Source organism: Ambystoma mexicanum, chromosome 5q (genome assembly GCF_040938575.1).
Source record: "Ambystoma mexicanum isolate Mex_15411 chromosome 5q, UKY_AmexF1_1, whole genome shotgun sequence".
Lineage (NCBI taxonomy): Eukaryota > Metazoa > Chordata > Amphibia > Caudata > Ambystomatidae > Ambystoma > Ambystoma mexicanum.
Genome location: NC_090933.1, coordinates 354,115,553 through 354,127,886, shown reverse-complemented (window position 1 = coordinate 354,127,886; position 12,334 = coordinate 354,115,553). Strand labels below are relative to the sequence as shown.

At 44.3% G+C, this 12,334-nt stretch overlaps 1 long non-coding RNA gene across 1 annotated transcript in view; it reads left to right on the top strand.

The window, feature by feature from the left end:
* The window catches only part of LOC138497390 (uncharacterized), a 135,744-nt gene extending 126,405 nt beyond the window's left edge, over positions 1–9,339 (top strand). The window contains exon 3 of the long non-coding RNA XR_011278572.1: positions 6,056–9,339. This is a non-coding gene — a long non-coding RNA (uncharacterized lncRNA). The remainder of the gene's footprint in view (positions 1–6,055) is intronic.
* The last annotated feature ends 2,995 nt before the right edge of the window (positions 9,340–12,334 follow it).

Sequence of the window (12,334 nt, the reverse complement as noted above, 5' to 3'; positions counted from 1 at the left end):
ATGCTGAGGGCGCAACAGAACCCTCAGATGGGCATGCCGGCACAGAATGCCTCAACCTCTGGACCTGGTGCTCCAGAACAATGACGGGGGCAGCACCCCGACAACCCACTGGCTCCCAGGGAGGAGGCACAAGGGGCAGGGGGATGTAAAGCCTTGGAGGAAGCTTCCTTCTCCACTTATAAAAAGCCCCTGGAAACCCAGGAACCAGAAACAAAATCTCCTGCCCCGGAAAGTCTGCCACCGAAGGAGCAGAGAGGGGGTAGGAGAAACAAAGGACCCAAACAGACCCATTTTGAGGAGGAGGTACGAGTCTTCCAATTTGACGGAGAGGGATTCTCAGAGGATTCTGGGAAAAGGATCTTCTCTTTCAGAGTTGGGGAACTCCTCCCAAAGAGAAATGGGTCCCAAAGGATTCAAATCCAGCCTGGGTAGATGTGGGGACTGAGCTAACGCTGCCCATCATCCAATCCCAGAACCAACAGCATGATAATCCCCTGGTTCAAATCCATCCTGGTGACTGCCTCCAAAAAGGGGGGGGTGGCCCAGAACCAGAAAAAGGGGAACTCAAAACTTCTCCCATCTCTAGTTGCCACCTTTTCCTTTCAGATTCCCTAGACTCCCCAAAGAATTCTGCCCAAATCACCTCTGTATCAGTGTCCAAAACTAGAAAACTAACCCACCAATTGTCCAAAAATGTACATTATCTGTGCCCCCTTGCAGAGAAGGAGGGAAGATACTATGCCCTGGTTCAAGTACAGGGGCAGGGTACAATTTTGGCACTGGTGGACACTGTATCCAAAGCTACCCTTCTGTCCAAAAAGGCCTTTGATGAACTGAATTCAGGAAGGGGGGAGAAATACCAAATTCCTCTCACCTCTCTTCCTGGACAACTTCAGAAGTTTGACGGGAAGGAAATTCCTGTCGAGGGGACTGCGGATTTGGACATTAAAATTGGGCGACACAAGGTGAAGCACCCGGTCATAGTTGTGACTCCAGAGGGCACCCCTTGTTTACTAGAGAATGACCTCCTGCAAAGGTTGTCACCCCTAATAGATTGTGTAAACAATGTCCTCTGGACCCAGACTAGCCGACCAATAAAATTGAAACAGAGTATCAACCATGTTAGTTTAAACGGCACATGCCACATGGTTGAAGAAAAATCTGACCAAGTAGAATTTCACTTCCAGAACAATCAAATTCCAGACGTGACAATAATAGCAGTAGGACAACAGACTGGTGATGGGGGGTCCTCTCTATTTCTGAAAATCAACCTTCCTTCCAGTTTAAGGTGGCATTCCACATGGAAGGAAACACTCTGAAATTCTTTACCAATCCACAATCAGACATTCCCACTCCTATAGTCCAAGAAGATGAGAAATCAGCTCAGAGCCTGGCTGATATTCAGGAAATTGGAGAGCATTTGTTCCTCCCTGTTCAGTTAAATGAAGGGAAGGACTCTGTTCTCGCGCGAGTGTGTGTGAACAACGGTAAGAGCTTCATCAGTGAAGCCATGTTCCGCCGACTCCCAAAAGATCCAGCCATTCCCACGTTCAAACTGATAGACAAATGGGAAATGGATCTGGAAGCACCCAATTCCAAACATCTCCTGCCAAGCAGGTCTATGCTCAGAATCTCCATTGGCAACAAGAGCATAGTCCATAATTGTCGTGCGAGACGTCACTGCCGCCTTTTACTTAGGCAGTGACATTCTCAATCGCTTTGCCATGAGTTTGGACCTAATAAACTTCAAAGCTTGGTCCCAATTAGCGGATAATACCATGGGCTTTGATGACCCAGAGAAAGCATTTAGGTCAGCTCAACTGCTACCTTATGCAGTTGAAATTCAGATTGGAGAGGAAGTCACCATCCCAGCAAGGACCCGACAATTCTCACTGGAAGTGAAAGTTAAAAGAGGACAGAAATTGAAAAACCCAGATGCCTATAATCATCTAAATGCTTCTCTCCAACAGCAAGGGTTGGGGGGAAACCCAACCCCACTAGTCAACATAGAACATGACACCATTCCAATAGAGGTGGATAACAGCGACTTAAAGAGTATCACTCTAGCCGCAGGCACCATTATTGGAATGGCGGTTGATGACCGACATTGTTCCATTGATTTAAGCAATGAACTGTTAGGACCAATCCCCAAGGACTGTTTTGACAGTGACAGTGATGACAACACAACACCAGACAGGATCTTTACCCGGCATAGGGGGAGCTTCCTGGTGTACACTTCCTGCCCTTATGGTAAGTAAGATGTCACTTGTGACTTCAGGAGGGATGAGGTGATCTTCCAGGTCCGTGAGGACTGCCTTCCCCACCTGAAGCCACCAGTACAAATCAGCACTCTGACCAGGGACTTCTCCACCCAGCTGGAGGAGGCCGCTGAGATAGCAAAACCAGACGTCTTTCCAGGCTTCAGGCAGATGGTTGAAGAGAGAGTCAACCTAGCTGATGCCTGTGAGACTCTGGAGCAGAAGCAAAAGTTGAAACAAGTTTTCTTGGATTTTCAAGATCTCTTTGAGGTGGACTCATATGACTGTGGTCGCACCGACATCCACACAACAACAATTCCCACAGACCCTGGCATGACTCCAGTGTTTGTGAAGCAATATTGCTTGCCTCTCACATCAATAGAGTCCCTTACTGAAATAATTAAGAACTTTGAGTCCAGTGGGATAATCCGTCTAGTTCACAGCACCTTCAATAATCCGGTGCTGGGGATATTGAAGCCAAACGGCCAGTGGAGACTCTGAACCGACCTTATGGAGCTTAACAACGGGTCCATACTTCCCGATGGCCTCTTCCCTACATTGACCAAGGCTTGGCCCAGATCCAGGGGTCGCAGGTATTCACTGCAATAGACCTGACCAATGGATACTGGACTGTACCTGTCAGTAGGGAGGACCAATACAAGCTGGCCTTTACCTTTGGGGGGCAGCAGTACACATGGACCCGGACTCCCTTCGGATACATCAACTCCGGCAATGAATTCAACATTTTCCTACATAAGGCCATGCCCGACCTGGGTGAAAGGGATAACCTGGCTTATGTAGATGATGTCCTCATCAAAAGCTCAACTGTGGAGGAACACATAGCGGAGATCCGTTATGTTCTGACACAGTTGAGGGCTGCCGGAGCAAAACTTTCCTTTCAAAAGGCGCAGTGGTGTAGAACCCGTGTAAACTTCTTGGGGCATGAGATTACTCCTCAGGGTCTCTGTCGCCAGGAAAAGAAAGTGGAAGCACTCCAGAAATTAAAAGACACCACAACTCTGCGGGAACTAAGGAGCCTCCTTGGACTGACTAATTACAGTAGAAAGTTCATTGAGGGCTTCGCAGAGATCACAAGAGCCCTGATTCATCTTTTGAAGGGGGGGTCAAGTGGGAATGGGGTCCAGAACAAGCCGAGGCAGTAAGAAAACTCAAAAGAAGCCTCTCACAAATGCCTTGCCAAGCTTACCCTTTCAGAAACAAGGAGTTCTTCTTGGAGACAGGGTTCTCTAATACATGCTTGACTGCAGTATTATACCAAAAGCATGACAAGGTCAATAAAGTAATCTCCTATGCGAGTAAAACTTTATCCTCTGTGAAGGAGAAATTCAACGATTCTGAGAAGGCACTCCTGGCAACGGTGTGGGCATTGAAGAATTACTGCCCGTTTATCCAGGGGGAACACATCATAGTGGAGATGCCACACCAGCCTCTGCAATATCTCCAAAGTGACAGAATCTGGGCTGGAAATGTGAGTAATTCCCGAATTACTTCCTGGATTCTGTCAATGCAAGGCTTTCCTGTGGATGTCAGATATGGCCAAAACAAGAAGAGTCCCCTCGCGCAAGGTCTGGCTGACTTTCATGATTGTGCCAGAGAAAACTGTCTCGAGGACGAGAGTCTAAAAATCAAGGACAACATGGAGGCATACCTCAATTCCCCACACAAAGTCTTTGAAGAAGACAAGTGTGAGGGAATGCCCACTGTCTATGTGGACGGATGCTCTTACCATGTTGACAACAACAGGGAAAAAGAACTTGTGGCCGGTGTAGGGAATGCATGGGTGAATGAGATCCCAGAACCCTCCGCTGGGTGCAAGATTGGTCCCCGAAGTAGTCAAGTGGCAGAGTTGATGGCTGTGTATCAAGCCATCCTCACTGCTGTCCAACATCAACTCCACGAACTGGTCATAATCACAGATTCGGATTATGTATGGAACGGGTTCGTGGAGCACCTGGTTAACTGGAAAACCAGAGGCATGTTATGTGCTAATAATAAACCCTTGAAACATGGGAAATGAATCTAAAATATTGATGATCTGGTCACCTCGAATGGGATGACCATCTACTGGAAAAAGATCAAGGATCATTCCAAAGTAGAGGGACCAGACAAAACTGGAAATGACTTAGCTGATCAGCTGGCCAAAACCGGGGCCATCCAAGGGGATCTAATTGAGATTGAGTCCCTGTTGGGGGAAATCCAGGTCACTGCGATCACTAGGTCCCTGACAAATGCTCACAATGATCTTTCAACTGCACAATGGAGTAAGGAGACCCCAGATGCTGATCTGATTACGGCTCAAAAAGGGGATCCAATAATTGGTAAGTTTTATCAACACATTGAGGACCCTGAGAACTTTCCCCTAACGGATACCGATTACATTGGGAAAGAGGACCTCAGAGTGTTGATGAAATGTCCAAAAATGTTCCGAATCCAAGACGGATTGTTGGTGAGGAAATCCCTAGCTGGCCATGATCAGTGAGTGGTTCCTACCTCATTCCTGAGCCTGATGTTAAGTCACGCCTATGATGCGGCCACAGCCATAGGGGGTTTCATACAACACTTGAAATCTTAAGAAAGGTTGCATACTGGCCACACATGGGGCAGGACCTCGACCAATACTTGAAGGGGTGTCTTGAGTGTGCACAATTTCAGCCAACGTCCCTCACACACCGTGCGCCTCTCCAAAAGAGGGGGATGACACTGCCATTGTCAGATTTGCAAGTCGATTTTATCGGGCCTGTGATTCACTCCTCTAGGGGAAACAAGTACATGTTGACCGTGACATGCTTGTTTACTAAATGGGTGGAATGTCTCCCGGCCCCAAACTGCAAGGCAGAAACAGCAGCTGCCCTGATGATCAACCACATCTTTTCGCGTTTTGGTCTACCCCAAAGGATCGAGTCAGACAGAGGTAGCCATTTCACGAGCGAAGTAATGACAAAGATGTGGGAAATACTTGGGGTCAAAAGTAAGCTACACATTGCTCACCGGCCAGCCTCGAGTGGTGCAGTAGAGAGATATAATAGAACAATTGTTAGCATATTAAAAAAGTTTGTGGCAGATTCTGGGGCAAGTTGGGATAGTCGATTACCTCTTGTCCTAATGGCCATCAGATCTACCCCTTCATCGGCAACTAAAATGTCACCATTTGAGCTGATGACTGGACGCAGGATGGTGCTTCCCTAGCATCTGCTCTACAGAACCCAAGAGCAGACATTGATCAATGCCTCCACAACTCATGAGTATGTTGAAAATCTAAGAAAACACCTTCAACATGCTTTTGCCTATGCTCAGCGAAATCTAGAAAGATCAGCCGACAGCATAAAGATCCACTATGACTTGAAGACTACTAGAAAAGAATACAATGTAGGAGACCGGGTCTACTTATACAATTTCCAAAGGAACCAGGCCAAACAGCACACATTTTTGCCTACCTGGAGGGGTCCTTTTGAAATTGTAGACAGAATCTCACCAGTCGCCTACAAGATCTGCATCCCCAAAGGCAGTTTGGCAGAAGGGGAAGATAAGTGGGTCCATATTAATCAACTAAAGTGTTGCCATCCTAGGCACACTGTGCAGCAACTGGAGGAGTCTTCAGGCACCTCAAGGAGGCCACTCCAGCTCCATAGAATTCAAACTCTAAAATATTCCATATATAGTCTATGATATACAATAATAAATATGTGTCCTGATTTATCAAAATGTATGTGTCCGCCCCACTACATTAATAGTGGTGGGAAAATGTCTACAAATATGTTTTTGCTTTGTCATCCTAGGATAACCTATAGTTGATTGGAAACCATGGAGACTAACCAAGGAGGACTACCCGGGGACCGGGAGCAAAGATCCGAGGGGCCCGGAGTATCGCTCAATACTCACATCAGGACTGGCGAGGAGAACCGATCGATCCACCTCTGAGGAGGAAAAGATGATGAACTTTGCCAATGGTGGAATCAGAAGAGATGAGGCTGACATCCCAGTCTTGCGAAATTTCCATTGATGGAAGATCAACGTTAAATCGCAAGAGGGGGGGCTTGTGGAATGTTTCAACCCACTAGTCCAGGCCCTGCAACATTCCTGTGCATTGCTTGCATCAGGAACATCAGAATGGCCGCCGGAAAGCATGCTGCTTGCTAAAAATCACCCAAAAGTGCACAGTAAAAATCTGAAAAATAGGCCGCCATCCACTTTTGCGTATCTCAGTGTTAACACAGGAGACCAGTGCCAAAACCCATCATTTGGCTGCCTACAAAGCAAGGCTGATTGCAAAAGGAACACAGAGCTGTGTGAAAATCCGTTTTTCTTGGTTGTCAAATTTGCAAAAATCATGGCTAACAAACCACCCAAAAGATCCAACCTTCTTGTTGGGTGTTAAACATCATTCTACTTCAAGAATCCACATAAATACAATGTCCAAAGAAGTGCACTTATCAGAAGAAAATCCACATTGAAGATTGCTCGCTTGGAGAAATATGTCAAAAATGGGTGCAATACTGTTACTCACCTCTGTCAGAAACTGGCGATTTCTAAAACCTGTCAATTGTAAAGTTGGATATTGAACTTAAAGTATGCCAAAGAAAGACTTGCTATCAGAAGCCTAAGAGGTGGAGACAATTCAAAACTATATTTTAAAAAGGCTCAATTAAAAAATTGGTTGATGCATTTGTTAAAAATGTAAGTTATATTTTAAGACAAGACAATTTCAGACATTGTGTTTAAAAGTTAAAGTTAGCCACACTGAGCTTCTAAGACATTCCACACCTTCTCCCAAACCAAGGAATCTTCCCCCTGCTCTCTGCTAAGAAACTGGCAGGCTGGTGTGAAAGGAACTGGGAGGGGCACTCTGGCAGGTTGCTCTGAGTGTAGACAAAGGACTCCCTTGAGCTGAATGAAAATGCTAATTTGGGTGTGACTGACATCAACTGCCCTGGCAGGAAGAAGCTCAGGTGACTCTCTAACTCAGCCAAGCTTGGAGGCGGGCCAGACTGGAAATGTGGATTGGAAACTAAAGTAACTGTATGTTTTGGGAAAAGACTTATAAAATATTGTGCCGAACTGACAAAAATATGAAACTTAGAGATTATTAAAATTAAAAATTCACTCACAGTTTAAAACTAATCTGGAATCTGTGCGACATTTAGACTCAACCACGAAATGTTTAATATTTTAGCTATTGTGATTATGCTAGGAACATGAAAAATTACAGGAATATGCCCAGAGGGTATGTGCAAGTATGAAAAATTGTACAAATCCGAAAATGTGTAACCAACCAAAAGCGTGAAAAATTGTCATTTATGAACCAAAACTCGTAGGAAGATAAGATTTGGACAGAAACGTACCTTAGTCAATCTGTCATGTAATTATGTATTATTAACAAGTTGTGCATATTGAAAATATGTTTTTGGGGAAAAATAGATTTTCTAGGTAAAAGCAGAGGGGAGGTTCTTCCCTAGATTGTAAATGGCAGCATCACTCTGACACATCATGACACATCATGACACACTGTTCCTTTCTCAAATCAGGGAACAGGGAATTATTTGACCCATCAGATCCTTAGAGGGTTGGGCATAGACAATCAGCCTCACCACCAACTTTGGAAAATGGATAAATAGGGACTGCTGAGGACACACACATTCACTCATCAACTGATCCACTGGCGAAGCACCCTGCAGGAAGATCCAGACTCCAGAACCCTGAAGCAGAAAGGCCTAACCCAAAAACTGAACCCTTCTCAGTGGGCCCCTTAAAAAAAATCTAGCAACCTGATTTTAACCCCTAAACTTCCACAGGGCCTAAACCATTCAACAGCCTGGCTGAGCTGTTTTCTGCTTCTAGCTAAGAACCCCGTGCTAGAACCAAGATCCAGACCCATAGAGCAGAGCTGTAGCCAGAACCAACCCGTCAGATCTAGTCCAAGAGGCCGTGCAGACCAGAGTGCCTTGCTGAGAGCAGAGTCCCGGTGCCCTGATCCTGTCCGGTGGTGAGTGAAGTCCAAACCCTTGACCAGATCTTTAACAGGCCCATTCCATTCCAAAGCCATAGTTGTAAGTATTTAGCATAGAACTGTCCATAGTCATCTCTTAGTATTAATCCCATCTAACTCGTTCCAATATATCCATAACTGCATTATTGAATCTCTTTTGTCTATTCTAAATCTTTCTCTCCTCCAAATAATCCTGTGATAACTGTAGTGATAAGCATCTTGGCGTTAATATATAATTTCTGGAGAAAGGAAATTGTCTCAGGCAGATAGAAACCATCCGCAGGAGCCTGTGGATAGGTGGCTGTGCTGTCCGTGTAGTTTGCAGCTCCATAGACTCCCTAGTGTTAAGAAATCTTTGTTCTAAATCTTCAACATTTTTTGCAAAAAATCTACCTTCACTAAAACCTCTGTAACTCTTGAACCGTACCTGCTAGGGACGACATTCCAATTCCTTGTAGTTTTCCCGTAATCGCGCTTCTCGCACGTGGAAAAGTTGCTGCGATTTTGAATTTGGCTCAATTTCACTCCATGTAAAATAGCTATTTCTTGATTTCAACTTCTGAATTTCGTTTTTCATCTGCTAATCATTCTACAATCATTGCTAGTGTCTACCTGAACCAATCCAAAGCCACTCTCACTAGTTCTGAATTGAATTTAGCGAATTAAAATAATTTTTAGCATTTTTCCCATCACTTCATATTACATCGAAAAGCAATTGACCTGTTTTAAAATCATACCAGTTCTCTCTAAGCTTGCTGGGGGAATCGGGATTGAAACTGCAATTGTTGATTGTTATTCCTGATACCTGTGTGCCCTCATTCCATCTGTTAATATTGCATATGGGGGGGAGTGAGTAGTAACAGAGGGAAAGAGTGATCACATTGTCTTTGATTGAAGTCATATCAAGTTTTATTTCTGTGTTGCATTCTTTCCTATCATTGCATTTTCTTGACCCCACACAAAGTATTCTCTGCTACATTATTCTTTCTATTCCTACTCCTACTTGATTAAAGAGATTGTTGATATTGTAATATTACCCATTTCGTGACCATTGCATAAATATTCATAAGTGTGATATTCAGATATTATTCATATATATAAAAGTATGATGTATATTGTTCAATTCTTCAAATAAATCTTTTACTTTGCAAAACAAACCTACTTCTTGGCTCAGTGAGGCCGGGGGGATTCAAAGAGAAGGGCGTTATATAAGGGTACATTATCCAGAATTAAAAGAACTTTTGACGTAAAAATATATAAATAAGGTTTTCCATTGGGCATCCCATACTAGGCATTGACTTAGTTGGAGTGCTGGATTGAAATCCCTTACAGTGGTCTTATGGTGTCTGAACCTTGTCCGAGAGGTAGCGTATTGAGACCTCGCAAGGGTGTCTCCAGACCTTATTTTGTGGATAGTAAAGAGAAAGGGTGGGGTTAGGATAGAGATAAGAAAGGGGGTTCACCAATGAATGAACAAATACATAAGGGCAATGATATGTGGGGATAGGGGGAGATAATATGGTTGTGGTAGCAGAGATGCATGTTTCTTAACTGTGATTAGTTATCGGTAAGCATGAGAGGAAATTTCAGGAGTACTCGGTTTGAAACAAAGGCTTTACTGTGAGGGCAATATCTAGAGAAGACAATGCATTATATTAGATGTAGTTTGTGTGTGGTTGCCTGGTGGATATGAAATGTAAACACGCGTGCCCTTCTACAATAGAAAATTGTGTAACTCAAAAGTGGAAATGAAAGGACTATGGAGGCTAGGTGTAATAGGCATCCATTCATCCACGATTGCGAGATATTTAAACTAGGGAGACTTGAGGGCAGGATTTGAGCGAGCATCGCAATGAGGTATCTAAAGTTCTGTAATGCACAAAAGGTAAACTGAAAATACAGATAGGTTAAGAGTAAGAATCAATTTGCTAACTAATGGCCTGTTCTTCCAAATGCCTAATTTAACTGTCGGTGGTAAATTAGAAAGCAAAGTCATAAGAATGTGTGCGAGAATGTTTGAAGATGCTAGGTTAATATCGGGTCATGATTGGATTCCCATGAAAGCAAAAGGAAGTCATCCTGAAAAAGCCCAGCCACTGGTGTGGCCACCTGCTGGAATATTATTGCAGGGTTCTCCTATGAAAATGCAGGCCAGGGATTCTCCTTACACATGTGATAATCCTCCAAGCAGGAACCCTATAAAGTACTTCTACCGGACGGTCGCAGCAGATGTGGGAAATATGTATATACCCGCCCCCCTGTGCACAATGTGTCAAGTATTGTTGTCTCTAGATAGACTGATGAGGCTAACACAGCAGAGGCACATGGCATTATTAGAAAACTTTTAATCTGTGCTTTAAGTAGGATACAAAATCGAGGGGGGCTCTTGAAAGGGCAATGGCAAAATTGTATTGGACATGGCCTAAACGAGAGGCAGGTGGCTTGTGCAAGCCACCATCAATATAAACATGAACTTTGGACCAGGCCAATATTGTTTCAGGTGCCATTGGTTCCATTCATTCCCCATGATGTAAATGCTGGTTCAGTGTCTCAATAAATCGCTGTCTGTAAATCAATCCCGTTCTTATTCGGAATATAAGCAATTCAATCAGTGAATAAATCAGCTTCATTCTGTAAGCAAATGACTCATGGCCACTGGGGCTAAATAGTTCTTCTTAAGTGCTCATTTAGGGTTCCGGCTCCCCTACTGTTGCCTTTCCTGTGATAATCTGTAGCTATTAACCACCTGCAAGGAAAAGTTAATACTACGCAATAATCCCTATGGAGCCAACCACTCTTCTCAAACTAAAGGCTGTGACAAAACGTGATGTTGCTGCCCAAAGACAAAGCCCCAAGTGTTAACTTATCCCTGATATCTGCAGCTGGCCCTGAAATCACCCAGAAGTGCACTGGTGAAAAAAGGGGCGGGGCACAAATAGCATCAAGTGCTGCCCAGCCCACCTAAAGCCCTGCTTACAATAGAGGTGTGAGGTGCCATTATTTTTCAATGTAGTTGTATTCTTTTTATAGTCTGTATTTTGTTGGCAGGCATATAACGTGTTTTTATCAGTTTATTGTCTCCAAGGTTGGTCCTTCCCCCTGCATGCGCTGACCACAAAAGAACCCATTCTTAGGTCACGGCATGTTAGGACAATGTTCAGCCAATGATCTTCACACCTATGCCTCAGGCATCCGTCAAATTGTGGAGAAGCAAGAATAATCCTATTGCTCCATCTACTCCTGTCATGGGTTGCACCAGTGTAAGAAATATCAAATTGTAAGGCTTAACATTGCCTCACAAAAGGCAGTTCCTGTGCATTGAGCCAAGTAAGTAGATGAATCCAGGATTAAAGGACATCTTTTGTGTATATAGGGAGATTCTGCTCACAGCAAAATTGGCAGGCATCTCTGTCAGATCTGATTGTGGTATTCCTGCAGCATAATGATGGTGGGGGAACACCAAGGTGGACCCTACACATCCTGAAGAGTAGATATGGATGAAAATACAGAGCTAATTTTCCAGGGCATATCAACTACTCTGGAATTACCACAGAGATCTGGCAGAATTAGTGCTGGGGCTAATTCCACCGGCGGAATTACTGCCAGAACCAGAAATTTTATTTCAACCGTATTACAATTTGAAAAACAGCTGAATGAACACCAAAATGTGTGGGAATTCAGGCAAAAACACAATGCAGTTACCTCCACCAATGTTGTAGAGGTAAATGCACACAGGTGATGGAAATCAAGTCACAGGTGCACTCAATCCACTCACGAGGAGTATATAAGGCCTGCACCTTAGTCAAACACACATCCAAGCAACTTCCACCCACACGCAGATGTTGATTATGGTATCCACAACCTGCTACTATTCATCCAGCTGCAGCAGCATTCAATACCCCAGCAGGGAAGGAGATAGGCACCACAAAGGCGCAAGAGACATGTGCTGCGGAGGGCACCCATACCACGTGTCCACCCATCCCCTTGGATACTGACGAACAGCCAATTAGTGACACTATATCGCTTGGACCATCCCACCATCACAGACCTGCTTACCCTTATCAAGGCTGAT